The sequence below is a fragment of the Ambystoma mexicanum genome, chromosome 1q, assembly GCF_040938575.1.
Source record: "Ambystoma mexicanum isolate Mex_15411 chromosome 1q, UKY_AmexF1_1, whole genome shotgun sequence".
Taxonomy (NCBI): domain Eukaryota; kingdom Metazoa; phylum Chordata; class Amphibia; order Caudata; family Ambystomatidae; genus Ambystoma; species Ambystoma mexicanum.
In genome coordinates, this window is record NC_090922.1 from 1,385,696,020 (window position 1) to 1,385,712,307 (window position 16,288).

Here is a 16,288-nt window from a genome sequence, read left to right on the forward strand (position 1 = left end):
GACAAGTGCAGCTTGCAACTAGCAAATCACAGGTGACAGCTTTACAAGTGACAGGTGACAGTTAGGAGACAGTTCTACTTAGATTACAATAGGATTGAATTATATTATTTTAACTAAGGGATTGGTTCTGCACAGTTTTCTAGGTACTCACACTATATTCTTGAGTGAAATGGGCCTCGCCACGGATCTGGTCAGGGTTTTAGACTGGACTCTGGTCTGGTCTGGCCTCTGCACTTCACAGTGATCTGGGTCAGCTCTCTCTGCTGGTCTGGGTCTCTCTGGGTACAGCACTGCTTTCTCTCTGGTTCTCTTAGTTCTGGATAGATTGAAGTCTCTAGTTTGGCTTTCTGGAGGTTGATGGAGGTAAGTATGGATTTTTCCGGCAGAGCGTCCCGCTGCAGATGGATTTGGAAAGTCCCTATCTGTCCTGTCTGTCTGCTTTTATGTGTTTAGAATGTGGGTGTGTTCTAGCATCACTGACCCTACCTCTCTCTCAGCTTCTAATTGGTCAAACTTCCATTTATCATTTGATTGGGGAATGAACTGTGAGTCAGAGTGATGTCATTTTACAGCCTGCAGAAAGTCCACTCCTCCTGTCAACTTACACACAAATCTAGATTTGAAACAAATACATATTTGCAGAGGTACATATTGCACCCATCATGCATTACAGGAGGTATACCCTGTTCAAACTCTGCTCTTCCTGGGAGCTTGCATTCAGAAATGGCACATATTTCACTTTTTAACTGATTTTGCAATTTCTGACATTGACCCAACTTTACATACATGTGTGCAGGGAGTAGGGACATTAACTGATGAAGTTTCAGATTTTTAACATGCATACATTTAGAGTAATATCCACTTTTCCGCTAAAACCCCCCTGAACATGCCACCGGGTCGAAAAACCTCTTAAAATGTGGGCAGAAAAATCACAAGAATTATGGTATCATTTATAAAATTTTCACATGTCCGCTCTATGAGTTATTCATCTTTTTAAAGTTATGTTCTGGCTCCAAAGGGGTGTGGTTTCCCAGGTCACATGGTATAGAAACCAGTCTTTCCAGTTTCTGCCAAGCCAGCTTGCTCTCACAGGCAGTGCTCCTCCCAGCTCCTGCCAAGAGGAAGCTACATTTTACGACTGCGGTAATAAAAACCTTTGCCTGAGTGAAGAGGGCTTTGTTCACTCTCCTGCAGAGCACAGATAATTCAATTATCAGATAGATGGCATATCCTTAGTGTGGGCAGCAAAAGGAAGGTTGGCCTGGGAACACAGTGGTGACTCAAGTTTCCCTCCTGATGGGGGTAGTTGCCAGGCAGAATTCAGTTCCTTAAGCCGGGTTTCAGATAAAATGTCACTTTTTGTTCCCCAGTTTCTGCATTCAAATAAAACTAAACATTTTTACATATGCAGCTAGAAGGCTGATTCTAAGTTTAAAACTATGACATTTAAACAGTTACAAAGGCATGTGACACCAAACATAGCTCACTCATTTAATCTAAACATGGTCGATTTTAGTGTCTTTAAATCCAGTGCAACTTAAACTGCTGACTCCATAGCAGTTTTGTTATAAGCATTGTTTTGGGCTCTTCATTTCCCAGATTTTGTAGGCACACAACACTCCATTCTACCAAATGTCTGCTGGTGTCCAGTGAGTTTTTAGATGTGTTGCAATGTTTAAAATAGACAGTTTGAGCCTGCCTTCAGAGAAACACAGGGTGGTTTTAAACTGCCGGCTTTTGGATAGTGGTGAGTACTGGTACTGCACCCATTTTTGGGATTTAAGAAATGAATTCCCCACAATTCTAGGTTGCATTTGGCAATCAGCATTGCCATTCCCAATGGTTTCAGACTACTGTGCGGGTAGTCCAATGGTGGTTTTAGGCAGTTTCCTTCTGTGCCCATAACATCGGCAAAAATGAATGGCAGCCTATTCTTCATGCATTTCCCTGTGCATTTTCTGGGAAGCTCTGGCCATCATGATGTTTTCATGTCAGTACTGCACAGTTTTGAGGTAGGGCTAGGATGCATGGGTAAATACATCCCACAAGCCCCCCTCTTGCGATGGCCATTCGGTTTCACTGATGGGACTCGCAAGATCTGGGATGTTTCCTCATCTTCTTCCAATAGATGGCACAGTTCAGCATCTTCTTCTCCATCCGGTACTGATCGATGGTTCTCCTCGCCGGTCCTGATGGGAATATTGGGCGGTCCACTGGGCCCATTGGATCTTCGTTCCCGGTCTCCGTATCATCCTCCTTGGCCCGTCTTCAGGTTTTCTTTCTCCTAGGACGACAAAGGAAGAGCGGCAATACCTACTCATAGACTTTTTCCACCACTGTTGAGATAGTGGGGCAGCATATGCATTTCATCATCACGACACATTACATTCTTATTTTGAAAAAACAACAGTATAACTAAGAGACAGTTTCATGCAAATCACAATATTTTAGAGACTAGATGTGGTATGTTTTATGATTGGAACTGAATTAGTCTGATACAGTACCCGCTAGGATTCCAGAGGATTCCTCCAGTTGTTGCAGAGTGTGCCTGGGATGGTAACATTTCAACTGGTTTATGTGGACCCACTTGTCTTCCCCCGCTGCCAAAGGACCTTTGGGGATGCGGATCTTGTAGGCCACAGGGGAGATCTTATCGACGATCTCAAAGGGTCCCTTCCATGTAGGCAAAAATTTGCGCTGCTTGGCCTGGTTCCTTTGGAAGTTGTATAGATAGACCCGGTCTCCCACCTGATATTCCTTCCTGGAAGTTTTCAGGTCATAGTGGGTCTTCATGCTATCTGCTGATCTTTCTAGATTCCGCTGAGCATAAGCAAAAGCATGTTGGAGGTGTTTCCTTAAATTCTCTACATACTCATGAGTAGTGGAGGCATTTATCAGTGTCTGCTCTTGGGTCCTGTAGAGCAAATGCTGCGGAAGCACCATCTTGCGCCCAGTCATCAACTCAAATGGTGACATTTTGGTTGCAGATGAAGGGGTAGATCTGATGGCCATTAGGACCAGAGGTAATCGGATATCCCAACTTGGCCCAGAATCTGCCACAAACTTCTTTAATATGCTCACAATTGTCCGGTTATATCTCTCTACTGCCCCAGAAGAAGCTGGTCTATAAGCAATATGCAGCTTTCTCTTGACCCCCAGTATCTCCCACATCTTTGTCATTACTTCACTGGTGAAGTGGCTACCTCTGTCTGACTCAATCCTTTGAGGTAGACCAAAACGGGAAAAGATGTGGTTAATCATCAAGGCAGCTGCAGTTTCTGCCTTGCAATTTGGGGCTGGGAGACATTCCACCCACTTGGTAAACAAGCATGTCACAGTCAACATGTACTTATTCCCCCTAGCCGAGCGAATCACAGGGCCTACAAAGTCGATTTGTAAATCTGACCATGGCAGTGTCATCCCCCGCTTTTGGAGAGGCGCACGGTGCGTGAGGGAGGATGGCTGAAATTGTGCACACACAAGACACCCCTTCAAGTATTGGTCGAGGTCCTGCCCCATGTGTGGCCAGTATGCAACCTCTCTTAAGATTTCCAATGTTGTGTGAAACCCCCTATGACCGGCGGTGGCCGCATCATGGGCGTGACTTAACATCAGGCTTCGGAATGAGGTAGGAACCACCCACTGGTCGTGGCCAGCTTTGGATTTCCTTACCAACAAACCGTCTTGGATCCGGAACATTTTTGGACATTTCATCAACACTCTTAGGTCCTCTTTCCCAATGTAATCGGTATCCGTCAGGGGAAAGTTCTCAGGGTCCTCAAGGTGCTGGTAAAATTTCCCAATTATTGGATCCCCCTTCTGAGCGGTAATCAAATCAGCATCAGGGGTCTCCTTACTCCATTGTGCAATTGAAAGGTCGTTGTGAGCATCTGTCTGGGACCTAGTGATAGCAGTGACCTGGATTTCCCCCAACAGGGACTCAATCTCAATTAGATCCCCTTGGATGGCTCCGGTTTTGGCCAGCTGATCAGCTAAGTCGTTTCCAGTTTTGTCTGGTCCCTCTACTTTGGAATGACCCTTGATCTTTTTCCAATAGATGGTCATCTCATTCGAGGTGACCAGATCATCAATGTTTTGGATCAACTTCCCATGTTTCAAGGGTTTGTTGTTAGCACATAACATGCCTCTGGTTTTCCAATTAACCAGGTGCTCCACGAACCCGTTCCGTACATAATCCGAATCTGTGATTATGACCAGTTCGTGGAGTTGATGCTGGCCAGCAGTGAGGATGGCCTGATGCACAGCCATCAATTCTGCCACCTGACTACTTCGGGGACCAATTTTGTATCCAGCGGAGGGTTCTGGGGACTCATTCACCCATGCATTCCCTACGCCGGCCACCAGTTCTTTCTCCCCGTTGTTGTCAACATGGTAAGAGCATCCATCCACATACACAGTGGGCATTCCCTCACACTTGTCTTCTTCAAAGACTTTGTGTGGGGAATTAAGGTATGCCTCCATGTTGTCCTTGATTTTCAGACTTTCGTCCTCGAGACAGTTTTCTCTGGCACAATCATGCAAGTCAGCCAGACCTTGCGCGAGGGGACTCTTCTTGTTTTGGCCATATCTGACCTCCACAGGAAAGCCTTGCATTGACAGAATCCAGGAAGTAATTCGGGAATTACTCACATTTCCGGCCCGGATTCTGTCACTTTGGAGATATTGCAGAGGCTGGTGTGGAGTCTCCACTATGATGTGTTCCCCCTGGATAAACGGGCGGTAATTCTTCAATGCCCACACCGTTGCCAGGAGTGCCTTCTCACAATCGTTGAATTTTTCCTCCACAGAGGATAAAGTTTTGCTCGCATAGGAGATTACTTTATTGACCTTGTCATGCTTTTGGTATAATACTGCCGTCAAGCACGTATTAGAGAACCCCGTCTCCAGGAAGAACTCCTTATTTCTGACAGGGTAAGCTAGGCAAGGTGCTTGTGAGAGGCTTCTCTTGAGTTGTCTTACTGCCTCGGATTGTTCTGGACCCCATTCCCACTTGACCCCCCCCTTCAGGAGATGAATCAGGGGTTTGGTGATCTCTGCGTAGCCCTCAATGAACTTTCTGCTGTAATTAGTCAGTCCAAGGAGGCTCCTTAGTTCCCGCAGAGTTGTGGGGTCTTTCAGTTTCTGAAGTGCTTCCACTTTCTTTTCCTGGGGACAAAGACCCTGAGGAGTAATCTCATGCCCCAAGAAGTTAACACGGGTTTTACACCACTGTGCTTTCTGAAAGGAAAGTTTTGCTCCGGCGGCCCTCAACTGTGTCAGAACATAACGGATCTCCGCTATGTGTTCCTCAACAGTTGAGCTTTTGATGAGGACATCATCTACATAAGCCAGGTTACCCCTTGCACCCAAGTCGGGCAGGGCCTTGTGTAGAAAAATGTTGAATTCATTGCCGGAGTTGAGGTATCCGAAGGGAGTCCGGGTCCATGTGTACTGCTGGCCCCCAAAGGTAAAAGCCAGTTTGTATTGGTCCTCCCTGCTGACAGGCACGGTCCAGTATCCATTGGTCAGGTCTATTGCAGTGAATACCTGTGACCCCTGAATCTGGGCCAGCCCTTGGTCAATGTAGGGCAGAGGCCATCGGGAAGTATGGACCCGTTTGTTGAGCTCCCTGAGGTCGGCGCAGAGTCTCCACTGGCCGTTTGGCTTCAATATTCCCAGCACCGGATTATTGAAGGTGCTGTGGACTGGACGGATTATTCCCCGGGACTCAAGGTTCTTAATTATTTCAGTAAGGGACTCCATTGATGCGAGAGGCAAGCGATATTGCTTCACAAACACAGGAGTCATGCCAGGGTCCGTGGGGATTGTTGTTGTGTGGATGTCGGTGCGACCACAGTCATATGAGTCTACCGCAAAGAGGTCTTGGAAATCCAAGAAAACTTGTTTCAACTTTTGCTTTTGTTCCAGAGTCACACAGGCATCAGCTAGGTTGACTCTCTCTTCCACCATCTGCCTGAAGCCTGGAAAGACTTCTGGTTTGGCTATTTCAGCGGCCTCCTCCAGCTGGGTGGAGAAGTCCCTGGTCAGAGTGCTGATTTGGACTGGAGGCTTCAGGTGGGAAAGGCAGTCCTCATGGACCTGGAAAATCACCTCATCCCTCCTGAAGTCACAAGTCACATCTTCCTTACCATAGGGGCAGGAAGTGTACACCAGGAAGTTCCCCCCATGCCGGGTAAAAATCCTGTCTGGTGTTGTATTGTCCTCACTGTCACTGTCAAAACAGTCCTTGGGGATTGGTCCTAACAGTTCATTTCTAAGATCAATGGAGAAATGTCGGTCATCAACCGCCATTCCAATAATGGTGCCTGCGGCTAGAGTAATACTCTTTAAGTCGCTGTTATCCACCTCTATTGGAATGGTGTCATGTTCTATGTTGACTAATGGTGTTGGGTTTACCCCCAACCCTTGCTGTTGGAAAGAAGCATTTAGATGTATGTAAGCATCAGGGTTTTTCAACTCTTGTCCCCTTTTAACTTTCACTTCCAGGGAGAATTGTCGGGTCCTTTCTGGGATGGTGACTTCCTCTTTAATCTGAATTTCAACTGCATAAGGTAGCAATTGAGCTGACCTAAATGCTTTTTCTGGATCATCAAAGCCCATGGGATTATCCGCTAATCTGGACCAAGCTTTGAAGTTTATTAGGTCCAAACTAATGGCAAAGCGATTGAGAATGTCACTGCCTAAGTAAAAGGCGGCAGTGACGTCTCGCACGACCCAACAATTGTGGACTATGCTCTTGTTGCCAATGGAGATTTTGAGCATACACCTGCTTGGCAGGAGATGTTTGGAATTAGGTGCTTCCAGGTCCATTTCCCATTTGTCTATCAGTTTGAAGGTGGGAATGGCTGGATCTTTTGGGAGTTGGCGGAACATGGCTTCGCTGATGAAGCTCTTACCGTTGTTTACACACACTCGAGCGAGAACAGAGTCCTTCCCATCATTTAACTGAACAGGGATGAACAACTGCTCTTCAATTTGCTGAATATCAGCCAGGCTTTGAGCTGATTTCACATCTTTCTGGACTATAGGAGTGGGAGTTTCAGATTGTGGATTGGTATAGAATTTCAGAGTGTTTCCTTCCAGCGTGGAATACCACCTTAAACTGGAAGGAAGGTTGATTTTCAGAAATAGAGAGGACCCCCCATCACTAGTCTGTTGTCCTACTGCTATTACTGTCACGTCTGGAATCTGGTTGTTCTGGAAGTGAAATTCTACTTGGTCAGATTTTTGTTCAACCATGTGGCATGTGCCGTTTAAACTAACATGGTTGACACTCTGTTTTAATTTTATTGGTCGGCTAGTCTGGGTCCAGAGGACCTTGTTTACGCAATCTATTAGGGGTGACAACCTTCTCAGGAGGTCATTCCCTAGTAAACAATGGGTGCCCTCTGGGGTCACTACTATGACCGGGTGTTTCAACTTATGTCGCCCAATTTTAATGTCCAAGTCTGCAGTCCCCTCAACGGGAATTTCCTTCCCGTCAAAGTTCTGTAGTTGTCCCGGAAGAGAGGTGAGAGGAATTTGGTAATCCTCTCCCCTTCCTGCATTCAGTTCATCAAAGGCCCTTCTGGACAGAAGGGTAGCTTGAGATCCAGTGTCCACCAGTGCCGAGATTGTACCCTGCCCCTGTACTTGTACCGGGGCATAATATCTTCCCTCCTTCTCCTCAAGGGGGCACAGATAATGTACATTTTTGGACAACTGGTGGGCTAACTTTCTGGTTTTGGACATCGATAGCGAAGAGATTTGGGCAGAATTCTGTGGAGAGTCTTGGGAATCTGAAAGAAAAAGTTGGCAACTGGAGATCAGAGCCATTGTGGGTTCCCCTGGTTCCGGTTCTGGGCTGCCCCCCCCTTTTTGGAGGCAGTCCCCAGGATGGGTTTGAACCAGGGGATTTTCTTGCTGTTGGTTCTGGGATGAGATGGTGGGCGGCGGTAGCTCACTCTCCACATCTCCCCAGTCTGGATTTGCATCCCTAGGGACCCATTTTTCTTTGGGAGGAGTTCCCCCCTTTCTGAAGGAGAAGATCCTTTTCCCAGGATAATCTGAGGATCCCTCTCCCTCAAATTGGAAGATCTGTACCTCCTCCTCAAACTGAGTCTGTTTGGGTCTTTTGTTTCTCCTACCCCCCCTCTGCTCCTTAGGAGGCAGACTTTCAGGGGCAAGAGATTTTGTTTCCGGTTCCTGGGTTTCCAGGGGCTGTTTACAAGTGAGGAAGGAAGCTTCCTCCAAGGCTTTACACCCCCCTTCCCTTTGTGCCTCCTCCCTGGGAACCGGTGAGTTATCGGGGTGCTGCCCCCGTCATTGTTCTGGAGCACCAGGTCCAGAGTTGGGTGCGTTCTGCGCCGGCATGCTGATCTGAGGGTTCTGCTGAGCCCTCAGTATGTGACCCATATCCCGCGCCATGTTTTGAACCTGGCGCTCCAACTGGGAAACCCGCTCAGGCTGATACGGGGCCCTGTTTTCTCCCCTGGGCTGATCCCGGGAAGGGTAGCTGTCCCTCCTCTGGTAATACCCCGGGTTGGGAAGATTTGGGTACCCCTCCACCCTTGGCCTCCCCTCTCCCGGATTCAGTGATCTGGGCTCAGGGAATTGGGGAAAGAAGGATGGATGGTTTTGGGGCTGAAAGTCGGGTGGATATCTGGGGAAAAAGTTCTGCCCAGGGTTTGGTAAATTTCTGCCCTCCTGTGGGAAGTTTGGAGGGAAGTTCCCTGGGTTAGGTGCTTGTCTGGATCCCCCCCCTTGGGCTGGAGGAGTCCACACATAACCCAGGATGGGTCGATTTCCCTTGTAACGGGGACTTACATAATCAGGAGAGCGAGGGACCCCATTTGTGGGGCTGCCTCCCTGGCTCCCTGTCTGTGACTGACCCGAGGACCTCCTGGGCCTAGCATTATTAGGTGCAGGTAGGTTTTTAGGCCCCCCCATCTCCAAATCCAAAACGGGGGTGACCTTTACCTCTGCCACCTTGGCAGCAGCAGGGGTGCTGTTGGCTTTGGGGTTTTTCTGGGCATTACTTTTGCTATCTACCGGTTTCTGCACCTCATAGACCCGGGTAGCCTGTTCAATGACCCAGTCTAAAGATCTTTTCTCGTGAAAATCCCTCACGAGCTGGGTCATGATATATTTGGGCAAGGCATGGAAAAACGTATTAATAAATTCCCTGCTATCCGTGCGCACCCTTCTTGTGGTCTGTGCAAAAGCACGCTTTAACTCCTGCACAAATTCTTGTGGGGCCTGATCCTCCCCACATTGCAAATTGTAGGCTGCCTTGCGAGCCTCTTGAGGATTTCTGTGAACAGAAAAATGTTTCAGGATGGCCGCCTTATATGTGGACCATCTTAAATGATTTTGGTCCTCCAGCCCCGCAAAGAAACTGGAGTATTCCGGGGAGAAGGTCCACTTTACATATTGAATACAGCTTTGGCTGTCCTTCATATGGAAAGTCTCCATCATTTGCTCACACAACTCTAAGTGCTCCCAAACAGAATACTTAGCGTTCTTATGGTAAGGCGTGATGACGCTCCTGATCGCCTTAATCTGCTTTAAAGGGTCCTTAAGCAAGGCCCTTTTTGCCTTATTGGCCTTTTTGGTTCGGGTAACCCTTGTCCATTCTTCCTCGGACTCAGAGGCACTGCTCCCAGAGGTTCCCGTCTGTTCTTCCAGGTTTTCCCGGATTCTGCAAGCCTGGGAATGGCTGGCAGAATGTGGGGACCTGGTCTCCTGTGTCCTGCGCAGTTCAGAGGGGTCTTCAGATTCCTCCTTGCTGCCAGGATTTGATGGGTACCCCCTCCACTGACCTAACTGGGCAGAGGTTTTCAGGATGCCCTTAATGGGCCTACTCTCCTGGGGTTCCCCATTGAACTGTACTGTACTTGGGTGCCCATACCCGGATGCCCACCCCTCCATTCCTGAGTGGTTCTGGCCTATGAGCCCCATACTCTTAGCTGGATAGTAATCTGCCATCCCTGTGGCCCTGTGCTCATGTGCGCCAGGGAACATGGGGGTGGCAGAGTCCAGGGACTGAGAGGTATGAGGGCCTCTGGTACTAGGGCTCCTGAGGTTATGCTCCGGAGTTTCCCTTTCCCAGCGAACCTCATCTCTATCCGCCCCTGCTCCCTGTTGCAATGCAAGAGCCTGCATTTGTGCCTTCAGTTCTTCAGTTAAGGCCTTACTGGACTCTATCAGTCTCTCCTGCATCGCTACCTGTTGTTGGAGCCTATCATTGTGTTCACAGAGGGCCTCGTTTTCCCTCTGTGCTTCCTGGTTGGTCCTGGAGAACTGGGCCAGTCTTTGCTGCAGGAGGGTTACCTCCTGAGCTGTGTCCCTATTGGCCTGCTCCTTTCTTGCTAGAGCATCCTCCACCCTCCTGGTGTGCTCTAACAAGTTCTGGTGTTCTTTTTGGAGATCACCCAGTCCCTGGTGGGCCAGGTGATTTTCTTCCATTTTTCTTTTTAAATGGCAGACTTCCTGGCCTAAGGCGTCTCTTTCCTGACTAAGAGCCTGCATTTGTGCCGCCAGGTCATCCCTTTGCCGTTGAAGGGCACCAGCTTTTTGGCGCTCCTCATCAAACTCTGCCTGGGTATCCAGGTCTTTCAAGATCAGCTTGTTGCTCTCTACCTTCACTCTATCTAGATGACTTTGCAGGGTGGCTACCTGCTCCGTGCATGCCCTGTTAAAGTCTAATTGTTGCTCCAGCTTTTTCTGGCTCTGCAGTAAGGAGTCCAAACTGTCTTGGTGCTCCTTCTGCAGGGCCAGAAATCTGGTATCCTGTTCTGACTTTTCCTTTTGCAGCACATCCATATCCTCCTTCATTTTAGTGATGTACAGTCTGCTGTCATTTTCTGACTCCTGGCTCCTCTGCAGCCTCTGCTCAGAAGAGACCAGGTCAGATTGGACCTTCTGTAATGCCAGCAGTTGCCTACTCGCCAGATCTTGGCCTTCAGCACATTTGTCCTGCACGGCTCCCATATGTAAATATAAATACGCCGCTACCCTGGCAATCTTATTGTGTTCATCTTTGGCTTTAGGAGCCATATATAGTTCACTCAGGGCCACATGTAAGGGACCCTGATCTCTATATATATCTGACCCTGTTTCAGTGACCTGTTGTGTGATGGCCTGCAACCACGCATCCTGGCCCTGTTCGGTCCATTCACCTCTCACAAATAGCTTATGCAAGAGGTGCTCTCTGGCTATTTTCATATCTACCAAGGTCGTCATTCTAGAGATTGGTCTCTGTCCTGACTTACAGAAGTTAGTATTTTAGTTTTGCAGAACAGAACTTTTCTTGGAGTGTCCCTTTTGAGGAATGCTTCACAGCGTAATGCAGCGTGGTGATCCGACCGGATGTATGTATCCCGTCAGTTAGCACACTGTATTGAGCTGCACAAGTGGTAAATCTAACCCAACGTCTCGGCTCGAGCCCCCAATTTGTAAGAGGATTCAATTCAACACTACAGCTAAGTCAACGCCTAGTCTATAATACTGAATGAAAACCCTTATTGATATATCTTTAGGTCCAGTTCATGCGTTCTGGATGACTACCCCTATATAACACCCCTCTCTTGGAATCCCCCTGACCCCACTGAGCCAAGAAGTAGTTCTGTTTTGCAAGTTTAAAAGGTTTATTTGATAATTTAAAATATATATATATCACACTTTATAATAAATTAATAATTGAATATCACACTTAATCTGATATGATACAGATTAACAACAGAGAATCTGGCACTAGCACACTTCTTTATAATCACTAATGAGTTGACATGAAATGGGTAAGGTAGCACACTGGTAAATAGGAACAAAAGTATAATGTGGTAGAGGATGCTTTATGTAAGCTCAGGTGGATGCAATATTCAATGAATGCAGTACAGAAAATACTCAATATGATTTCAACCAAACAATGTAATCACTTTTCTCTGGCTATTCACTCCCCCCCTCTTTATGCAATGCAAGGAAATGGGAGGAAAGCACACAGTTCTCAGAAATGCAATCAATGTGATTCAGTTCAATCCCAGCAAGCTTACAGAAAACAGATAGGAGTTTTGAAAACACAGGCCCAAATGCTTTGATATGTGCTAGCAATGGATGAGAAATATGCTGGAAATGCTTTTAATTCCCTTTCAGAGGTTCAGGGTGAGTGGTATCTAGTTAATATTAGTCCAGGCTCACACTAGCAATGATGCAGGGATAGTTAGCAGGTTAAAACGAATTTCTGGCAAATGGAAGGCAAGCGGTAAAACTATAAGGGGTAGGAATGCGGTTCTTGGTGCGATTCAAAGCTACGATTCTAAGCTATCAGAGGAAAGTTACTGCAAGTCTCTAGCCCAAACGGTCGCGGAGATATGAGCGATTTAATAAAGGTCGTTTTTGGGTTTGCAAATTTCAAAAGCTCAAAATGACAAGTGCAGCTTGCAACTAGCAAATCACAGGTGACAGCTTTACAAGTGACAGGTGACAGTTAGGAGACAGTTCTACTTAGATTACAATAGGATTGAATTATATTATTTTAACTAAGGGATTGGTTCTGCACAGTTTTCTAGGTACTCACACTATATTCTTGAGTGAAATGGTCCTCGCCACGGATCTGGTCAGGGTTTTAGACTGGACTCTGGTCTGGTCTGGTCTGGCCTCTGCACTTCACAGTGATCTGGGTCAGCTCTCTCTGCTGGTCTGGGTCTCTCTGGGTACAGCACTGCTTTCTCTCTGGTTCTCTTAGTTCTGGATAGATTGAAGTCTCTAGTTTGGCTTTCTGGAGGTTGATGGAGGTAAGTATGGATTTTTCCGGCAGAGCGTCCCGCTGCAGATGGATTTGGAAAGTCCCTATCTGTCCTGTCTGTCTGCTTTTATGTGTTTAGAATGTGGGTGTGTTCTAGCATCACTGACCCTACCTCTCTCTCAGCTTCTAATTGGTCAAACTTCCATTTATCATTTGATTGGGGAATGAACTGTGAGTCAGAGTGATGTCATTTTACAGCCTGCAGAAAGTCCACTCCTCCTGTCAACTTACACACAAATCTAGATTTGAAACAAATACATATTTGCAGAGGTACATATTGTTTTAAAATCATATGCACCCATCATGCATTACAGGAGGTATACCCTGTTCAAACTCTGCTCTTCCTGGGAGCTTGCATTCAGAAATGGCACATATTTCACTTTTTAACTGATTTTGCAATTTCTGACATTGACCCAACTTTACATACATGTGTGCAGGGAGTAGGGACATTAACTGATGAAGTTTCAGATTTTTAACATGCATACATTTAGAGTAATATCCACTTTTCCGCTAAAACCCCCCTGAACATGCCACCGGGTCGAAAAACCTCTTAAAATGTGGGCAGAAAAATCACAAGAATTATGGTATCATTTATAAAATTTTCACATGTCCGCTCTATGAGTTATTCATCTTTTTAAAGTTATGTTCTGGCTCCAAAGGGGTGTGGTTTCCCAGGTCACATGGTATAGAAACCAGTCTTTCCAGTTTCTGCCAAGCCAGCTTGCTCTCACAGGCAGTGCTCCTCCCAGCTCCTGCCAAGAGGAAGCTACATTTTACGACTGCGGTAATAAAAACCTTTGCCTGAGTGAAGAGGGCTTTGTTCACTCTCCTGCAGAGCACAGATAATTCAATTATCAGATAGATGGCATATCCTTAGTGTGGGCAGCAAAAGGAAGGTTGGCCTGGGAACACAGTGGTGACTCAAGTTTCCCTCCTGATGGGGGTAGTTGCCAGGCAGAATTCAGTTCCTTAAGCCGGGTTTCAGATAAAATGTCACTTTTTGTTCCCCAGTTTCTGCATTCAAATAAAACTAAACATTTTTACATATGCAGCTAGAAGGCTGATTCTAAGTTTAAAACTATGACATTTAAACAGTTACAAAGGCATGTGACACCAAACATAGCTCACTCATTTAATCTAAACATTGTCGATTTTAGTGTCTTTAAATCCAGTGCAACTTAAACTGCTGACTCCATAGCAGTTTTGTTATAAGCATTGTTTTGGGCTCTTCATTTCCCAGATTTTGTAGGCACACAACACTCCATTCTACCAAATGTCTGCTGGTGTCCAGTGAGTTTTTAGATGTGTTGCAATGTTTAAAATAGACAGTTTGAGCCTGCCTTCAGAGAAACACAGGGTGGTTTTAAACTGCCGGCTTTTGGATAGTGGTGAGTACTGGTACTGCACCCATTTTTGGGATTTAAGAAATGAATTCCCCACAATTCTAGGTTGCATTTGGCAATCAGCATTGCCATTCCCAATGGTTTCAGACTACTGTGCGGGTAGTCCAATGGTGGTTTTAGGCAGTTTCCTTCTGTGCCCATAACATCGGCAAAAATGAATGGCAGCCTATTCTTCATGCATTTCCCTGTGCATTTTCTGGGAAGCTCTGGCCATCATGATGTTTTCATGTCAGTACTGCACAGTTTTGAGGTAGGGCTAGGATGCATGGGTAAATACATCCCACAAAAGTAAGGATAGTGATAAGTCATGATCTCCTATGGAGAAGGGGATGTTATCAGTAAATTGAACCACTTCTCGAGCCCCAGAAAATCCTTGCATGTTCATGGCATCGCCTGACAATGTATATTTCCCCTCCCATATGCATTTATGTGAGGTTCCTCGACAGGGTTAGGTGTTACCGATAGGATGGGACACAACAAGGCAGTCTGTGGACTGTCATATTGCGGGTATAGGGAGTGTCCGTTGCCAGTGTAGGGGTTGTGCCCCATTATCGTTACTCCTCCCATTCTTGTCACTGGCACCACTGCTGTTGTGTCCATTGGCTGTTGTAAGCCGTCTTGTAATTGTGTTAGTTGTTGTGCTGCCGGTGTGCTTTGTTGTTGCTGCTGTAGTGCTTGCTGTTGTTGTGGTTGTATTGTCCCTTGTACTGTTTGGTGTTGTGCCGGTGCTGTTGCACCGTGGGTGGTTGTCCTGCTTGCTGATAATACCCATTCTGACCCCCTTGGTAGCTTTGTTTCCCTTGCTCACCCCACCCTTGTTGTGCTGCTCTGTATCTGCATGTGAGGGAGATGTGCCCTACTAGTCCACATGTCCAACATTGGGGCGGTTCTCGCACTTGCCATGGAAATCCTCCTCCTCCCATTCCTTGGCCTTGCCATCCCTGGTGGGTGTAACCCCAGAACCCTCCTCCTGGGTAGTGTGCTTGTGGCCCAAAGCCCCGTCCCCTATTTCCCCCTTCCCTTCCTCTTATGTGTTGCTGGTAGCCGCCCATACCCAGGTATCCCCCCTATTGGTGGTTGGTACTGCTGTGCTGTGTTATATTGTGGTAGTTGCTGTGGCAGTTGTTGTAGTTGTGGTTGGGGTTAGGACACTGCTGTCTGAGTTGGTGGTGCAGGGCTTGTTATTAGTGCGGTTTGCTAATTTCTTCCCCTTGTATGTATTGTTTGTTTGTTTGTTTATTTATTTATTTATTTATTTATTTATATAGCGCACCTGACCCAAAGATAATTGGGCGCTTGTGAAGGTAACGGTTACATGGTACATAGTATACATTATATACAGGATAGTAGTTTTATGGAAAAAATAGCCGTCAATCTGGAGAATACAGTTATACAGAGAAGGTAAAACGGTAAATAATCCAAGGAGAAATCACTGTATAGGGATAAATGGAGTCATAATGGCAGGACAATAAAGTGTAGTGTTAACGAAGTGGGTTAGGATTTGTTGAGGATCCACGTGATAACGTGTCTTCGGAATATGTCAAAAGATTGAATATTTTTAATATCCTGTGGGAGTGTGTTCCATAACTGAGCAGCTAAAACCGGGAAACTGGCACCGCCAGCTCTTTTTAAGTTGTGCCTAGGCACAACCAGGCAAGATGAATTAGATGATCTTGTGATTCTAGGGGTTAGTTTCCGTGTGAATTTCTCTGTGAGATAGGGAGGGGCTTGGTGGTTAAGTGCCTTATGAGTAAGGCAGATCGTTTTCAGGTCGATTTTTTCCTTTATGGAGAGCCATTTATATTGCCTTCTAGTTGCTGAAGTGTGCTCTCTCCTCGGGATATTCAATGCTACCCGAAGCGCATTGTTTTGCAGAATCTGTAGTTTGTTTGTGATGGATTTATTAGCGCCTAGGTAAAGGCTGTTGTAATAGTCCAATTTAGATTGTATGAGTGCTCTGGCTAAGGTTAGACAGCTGTTAAGTGATAATAATGGTCTACAAGCCCTGATCAACTTTCCCGTGCAGGCTGTGGCAGAGGCAGTCATGTTTACCTGTTTGGATAGATTTGAGTGGGCATCAAGG